This window comes from Silene latifolia, chromosome 9 (genome assembly GCF_048544455.1).
Source record: "Silene latifolia isolate original U9 population chromosome 9, ASM4854445v1, whole genome shotgun sequence".
In the NCBI taxonomy this organism is placed as follows: Eukaryota; Viridiplantae; Streptophyta; class Magnoliopsida; order Caryophyllales; family Caryophyllaceae; genus Silene; species Silene latifolia.
In genome coordinates, this window is record NC_133534.1 from 89,861,859 (window position 1) to 89,868,343 (window position 6,485).

At 40.6% G+C, this 6,485-nt stretch overlaps 1 non-coding gene across 1 annotated transcript; it reads right to left on the bottom strand.

Annotated features, from left to right (window-relative positions):
* Positions 1-633: 633 nt before the first annotated feature.
* On the bottom strand, positions 634-740 carry LOC141604332 (small nucleolar RNA R71). Its single transcript, XR_012526036.1, has one exon. It is a non-coding gene; the product is annotated as a small nucleolar RNA R71 (small nucleolar RNA).
* Between the last annotated feature and the right edge of the window lie 5,745 nt (positions 741-6,485).

Genomic DNA, 6,485 nt, shown 5'->3' on the forward strand with positions numbered 1-6,485 from the left:
TGCCTTGGGGAAGTAAAACTCCTCAAGGTTGGTTCTAATTATTTCCGAGTTGTTTGATATTTGGCATGTCTAGAAGGTCACAAGGTAACTTGTTGCCCTTTGATCACGAAATTGAAAGGACTTTGACAACCAATAGAAGACTTGCTAGGAGAACTTTGAGAGGTATTGGTGAGGTTGTAGATATTCAATCAAATACGATTGAGTTCATCAACCCTTTTGCAAGAGAAGGTGAGGAGAACCCAACACAAAATCAACCCACAATGCCTAAATTTTCATCACATTCCGTACCAACCGAGGAGAACCTACCCAATGGTACTCCCACACCACAACACTTAACCGGAAATTTTATTGCCAAATCCGCATTTATCCAATTAGTCGAAAGAAGCCAATTTGGGGGGATGCCTAGTGAAGACCCTCACTCTCATATGGAGACTTTTTGCGACTATTGTGATGCGATTTCTCAAACCGGTGTAACTCAAGACCAAATACGATGGGTCTTATTTCCTTTTTTCTCTAATTGGCACCGCAAAATAATGGTTGAAAGGCCTTGATAAGGCTACTCTCGGAATTGATTCTTGGAAGAAGTTGGCTATATCTTTCTACAAAAAGTTCTATCCACCGGAAAAGACTAACATGCTAAGAGATCAAATTACGGGCTTTAAGCAAAGAGATGAAGAATCTTTGTATGAAGCGTGGGAGCGATTCAAGGGAATTTGTCGCTCATGTCCTCACCATGGACTTAGCGAGTGGTTCTTGGTACAACAATTTTGGAATGGTCTTTATGAAGACTCAATAAACATTCTCAACATGGGATCAAATGGAATGTTCACCGAAGTTGATGACAATCAAACTTGGAACAAAATTGAGGAAATGGCGGTCCATAACTCACAATATAGTAGACCTTGCAAGGCTACTAGAGGAGGAAAGCATGAAGTGGACTCCATTACTCAATTGGGTGCTCAATTAGTGCTCACATTGATACCATCAATTTGAAGTTTGAAAAAGCTATGGCTAGACTCGAAGAAGCCTCAAAATCACCAAAGCATCGTGTTAATGCCATAACGGCATCTTCATCAATCCCAAGTGGGATATGTGAGAATTGTGGAACTTTGGGACATGACCAAGCGAATGTAAGGGAACAAATGAACAAGTGAATGCTTTCCAAGCATACAAGAGTGGTACCCCTTATTCAAACTATTACAATGAAAACACCAAATTCCATCCAAATCTCTCATACAAAAGTCAAAATATTCCAAACCCTCAACCAACATACACCCCACCTCCCATGAGAAACCAAAATCAAAGATTTTTTTACAACCAAAACCAAGGTTACCAAAATTAAACTCCATACAATCAACAAAATGACCAAGGTTTTGATGTTCAAAAAGCGGTCCTCCAAATGCAAAAGAATCAACAAAAGTTTTTCACTCAAATGCAAAAGGATAGTCCAGCAAAGGAAATCACCATCAACAACATCCTAGCTCACACCAAAATGTTGGAAACCCAATTGACTCAACTAGCATCTTCAAGCTCACAAAGACAAAAGGGGCAATTACCACCTCAAAGTAATCCCCCAAGACATGAAACGGTTAGTGCCATTCACCTGAGGAGTGGTACAAGGTATGAAGCACCGAAGAAGCAAGTTGAGGATGAAGTTGCGGAAGCGAGTGACAAAGAAGAAGATGTGCAAAACTCCAAGGAGTGAGAACCATCAAAAGAAAAAGTTTCAAAGAAAAATGAAGACAAGGTCAAGGAGAAGGAGCCCATTGTGATTAGACATTATTTTCCGAGTCTTCAAGCCAAGCCCAAATTTCATAACCAACTTGGAAAATTTATGGAAATTGTGAAGAATTTGGAAGTCTAAATTCCTTTCACGGAATTAATCAATCACGTGCCGGCCTATGCAAACTACATGAAAGACATCCTCACAAAGAAGAAGTCGATCCGGAAGCTTGAGACTATCGCCTTCACTAAGGTGAGTAGTGCAATACTTCAAGGGAGTTCACCTCAAAAACTTAAAGATCCGGGAAGCTTCTCAATACCGTGTACCATTGGCGACACCACGATCAACAAAGCCTTATGTGATCTAGGGGCCAGTGTGAGTGTTAGGCCGTACTCGGTGAGTAAAAGGTTAGGGATGAGAGAGATTAAATGCACCAATATCACACTCCAAATGGCCGATAGATCAACAAAGACACCATTAGGGATATGGGAAGATGTTCCCGTAAGAGTTGGGAAATTTTTCATCCCGGTGGACTTTGTCATTGTTTACATGGTAGAAGACTCCAACATTCCAATTCAATCATTCTAGGAAGACCTTTCTTACACACCGCGGGTGCGGTGATTGATGTGAAGCATGGAGAGCTCACTCTAGAAGTGGGAGATGAGAGCATAACTTTCAATCTTGACAAGACCATGAGAGCTCCCCGTTTGCATGAACCATGTTTTATGGTTGATCATTATAGCCGGAAGGATGATAGGAAGAAGTCGGAATTCCAATGGAAGAAGAAAATTGATGATGCTCCATTCAAAGAGCAAGTGAATTGTAACATAGAGAGCTTGAAAAGCTCAACAAAGTCAAGCAATGAAGAGGATGGCCTCGTTGGCGAAGACAAGAAAGTGGGAGAGTTGTCTCTATCAACTCAAGAGATCTTTAGTGATCAAGTAGATGAAGTTTGTGGTCTTTGGGACGATGAGTTTGAAGGGATTTTAAATCCCTATATTGGTAATGCTATCGATAAAGACCAACATGAAGAACAACAAGGGCAAAGGTCTATTGAAGATCTTTATCATGATAATGAACAAGCTTTTGACTACTTTTTCAAGGTGTTGAGCAACATCAACAACACCTTGGACATGCCCCCATGATATCTCACTAAGGATGAGAGTTTGGTGGAGTCCTCCCTAAACCACCATTTGTAAATATTTCTAACTCCCTAACTTGCATTTTAATTCTTACATTGCTTTTTTTGTCATTTTTGGATTTTTATGCTTTGATCAAGGTAATTATCATTTTTGAGAGAAGTGAGGGAGGGACTAATGATTTAATTGATGTGTAGTGCTTTAGCTTAGTGTGGGGATAGCAATTGCCTAGGCTATTCATGCCTTAGTAGTGCCTCTACAATGAAGAACACGTTATTTGAAGAATGAAAAATGACACGGGATATGCAAGTGCACGGATGGAACTGAATCCGGGTAGAGCAAGGAGAATACGAGCGTCCTTAAGGGGAATCCGCTCGTCTTAAGGGAATCCGAGCGTCTTTTGCAGAATCCGTCCGTCCATTTTAACTGCAAAATTGAAAATTTGGGACTGTCGAAGAATCCGAGCGTCCCAGCAGAGAAAACGCTCGTCTAGAAGAATCCGCTCGTCTTTGTAGAAAGACGCCCGTCTTTTTGCCAGTGCAAAATAAGAAAGCCTGCTGTATCAGAATCCGCCCGTCTTCACCAGAATCCGCTCGTCCCGCAGTCAAAGAATCCGAGTGTCCTAGCTGAAAGACGCCCGTCTTTAGGCGAGAATCCTGAACCCAGAATAGGCAGAATCCGAGCGTCCCAGCTGAAAGACGCCCGTCTTTAGGCGAGAATCCTGAACCCAGAATAGGCAGAATCCGAGTGTCCCGACGGAAAAACGCCCGTCTTCCCCTGTAGTTTTAAAATTTTCGGGTGTTTTAAATACCCCCTCCCACATTCATTCCTTCATTCATACATTCAAAACACTACCCATAAACCCCAAAACTCAAAACCCTCATCCTCTCCATCACCAAAACAAGATTTCCTTAACCAAATTCAACAAAATCAAATCCAAACTTCCTTTTAACAACAATTAATCACTCCTCCTTCAACCATAATGAATCCAAGCACCAAAATCTTCAACCTTTGAGTCGATTTTCGAAATACAAAGGCAAAGCCTTTCATCTTAAAATCGAATTGGGTATACTTGGAAATTGAAGATCTTCACTCTTTTCTTGGTATAATCATCAATGGCAAGAAGAAAAGGATCAACAAAGGCACCTAAGGCAAAGGCACTCTCAACAAGGCAACAATGTCTTCAAGCAAAGAAAGCCTCATTGGCTATGGTGGTTGCTAGTACAAACTTGGAAGTTCAACAACAACAAAATCCTCCCTTGGAAGCAACAACATCATCAACTCTGGAAATTGCTCAATTATCAAACTATTCGGAGGTAATTTTCATTTCTAACTCCCATAGGGATACATTTGCCAAGTATGCTAATAAATCCTATCTACCCACCAAATTCATATGTGAAGATGCCTTGAACAAATTAGGTGTCCTTGAACAAACAAAAGCCTTCTTTGAAGCCATGGGGTTGGAAACATTGTTTGCTACAAGAGAATTGACATACCCCTCCCTTACCTTGGAATTATTAAGTTCTTTGAAAGTAACTAAGGTAGAGACTAGAGAAAACATCGAGTTCCGCCTTGCCAATGTGAATAGGCGCATCACCTTTGATGACTTGAGTAAAGCATTAGGTCTTAGTGATTCACCTTGTTATTATAAGAAGCCCGAAAAGTATGACCCCGCTCCTCTTTGAGAGGCGATTTCCGGGAGGAAATTTGAGAACTTTCATGCTAGTCGCGCTCTATTAGTCCACCATCCGGGCATTAGAGTGTGGCACAAGGTCATCGGGAATACTATCATTGCAAGAAAAGACACTAACCACTTTACCAAGCTCGATTGTGTTCTACTTGAGTCGGCCTTAAATATTGGAAGGGAATTCACCAAGCCTTACAATTCTCTAAGGCTTTTGGTGGAAAGATGGCTCAATGTTGATTGTGGAAAGCAAGGCACCGCTTTTATTATAAATGGAGGTCTAGTTACTCTCTTGGCCAAGTACTTTGATCTGAATTTCAACAAGGATAGCAAGTATGTGGCGAAAAAAAGGGGTCATCTCATTGACATGGATGCCATGATTAACAAGTACAAGTGGTTTACGCATAATCCTCTTGACACCAATTATGGGTTGGTCACCAACGATGCTAGATATTTTACTTTGCCTTCCAAGATATGCTGTTTGAGTGTCCATCGGACGAACTGCCTTCTTCCCCTCTCAAAGGAAGCCGAATACATCATCCGTCAACAAAGGGGTGAAATTGAAATGCCCTCCTCCTCCATTGTCACACCACCCTATCCATTCAAATATCAAGAGTTCAAACCCGAAGGTGTTGAAGCGGGCAATGACTACATGACTCTACTTATGCAAGAGAGGCACAAACAAGCTTATAAGGATCGGGAAGATGCATACTTGGCCCAATATCCACCCCTCCTTCATTTATCTAGGAAAGGACTACTTGATCCTTCATGTCCTTTTCCTAGTTAGGCGGATAGGGAAGTCTTCTTTCCAAGTGCATCTACGGGTGAGATACCAGGTGACGATGAGGTTGTCGGTGATGAGGTTGTTGATGAGGGCATTGTTGAAGAGGTAAATGAAGAAGAAGAGGATGATGAAGGAAGTGAGCAAGGAAGTGAAGAGGGAAGTGGTGATGAGTCCAATTCTATTGAGGAAGATGATGACAATGATGATATGGTGGAAGACTAGCAAGCTTTGGAGGCTCCAACCCTCTTGAGGTTTGTCTACTTCTTTCTTTGTTTTTTTTATTTTATCTTGATCATGGTTGGAGAGTCCTAGCATCATAGAGGACTAAAACCTCGGCCCCATTGAGGTGTTGTTATTTCATTGTTCCCACTTTTGAAAATCCAAAATGACAATTTAGTTTCATGCATTGCATCTTGTGTGCATGAACTACCCCCAACTTTAGGACATTAGAAATAATGTCTATCTCGGTTTGGGGAAGTACATGCATACGCAACGGGAGGTAATCTAAATTACCCTCTCCGTCATAAACAAAAATTCATGCATCATATAGTGTAGTATAGTATAGCTTGCATTTAGTGTAGAATGCATGCATCACGTTTGCATAATTTCCCATCATTTTGGCCATTGAGGACAATGCCCATATTAGTGTGGGGATGGGGAATTCTAACTTAACTTTTATTCAAAAATCCAAAAAAACCAAAAGTTTCGAAAAACCATAAAAATTTGAAAAATTTGAAAATCCAAAAACAAGTTCATTTCCTTTGTAGTGTAGTCATGTATATATTATTGTATATATTGTATTTGTTCTATCCTTGTTCACATTGATTGACTACGCCACATCCGAGATATGAGGATCATGAAGACCGCATGGTATGATCTTTCCAATCTCCTTTTTCCTCTTTATGTTAATGACTATGTGGCTTTATTTTGATTGATACGGTATAACAATGTGAATCTAGGACTTGCATTTAGTTTATATGGCATATTAGTTGGTAGAATGATTTGCATTAGGATGTTTATATGCTAGTTGCATCATGGCATATAGTTGCATGTTAGAAAAATTTTGCGAAACCGTCTACTTGGGAAGCTTGACAAGTGTATATAGGCCCTAGTAGATGCTTTTTCTTCTTAAGACTTTGATTGTTAGAATACTTG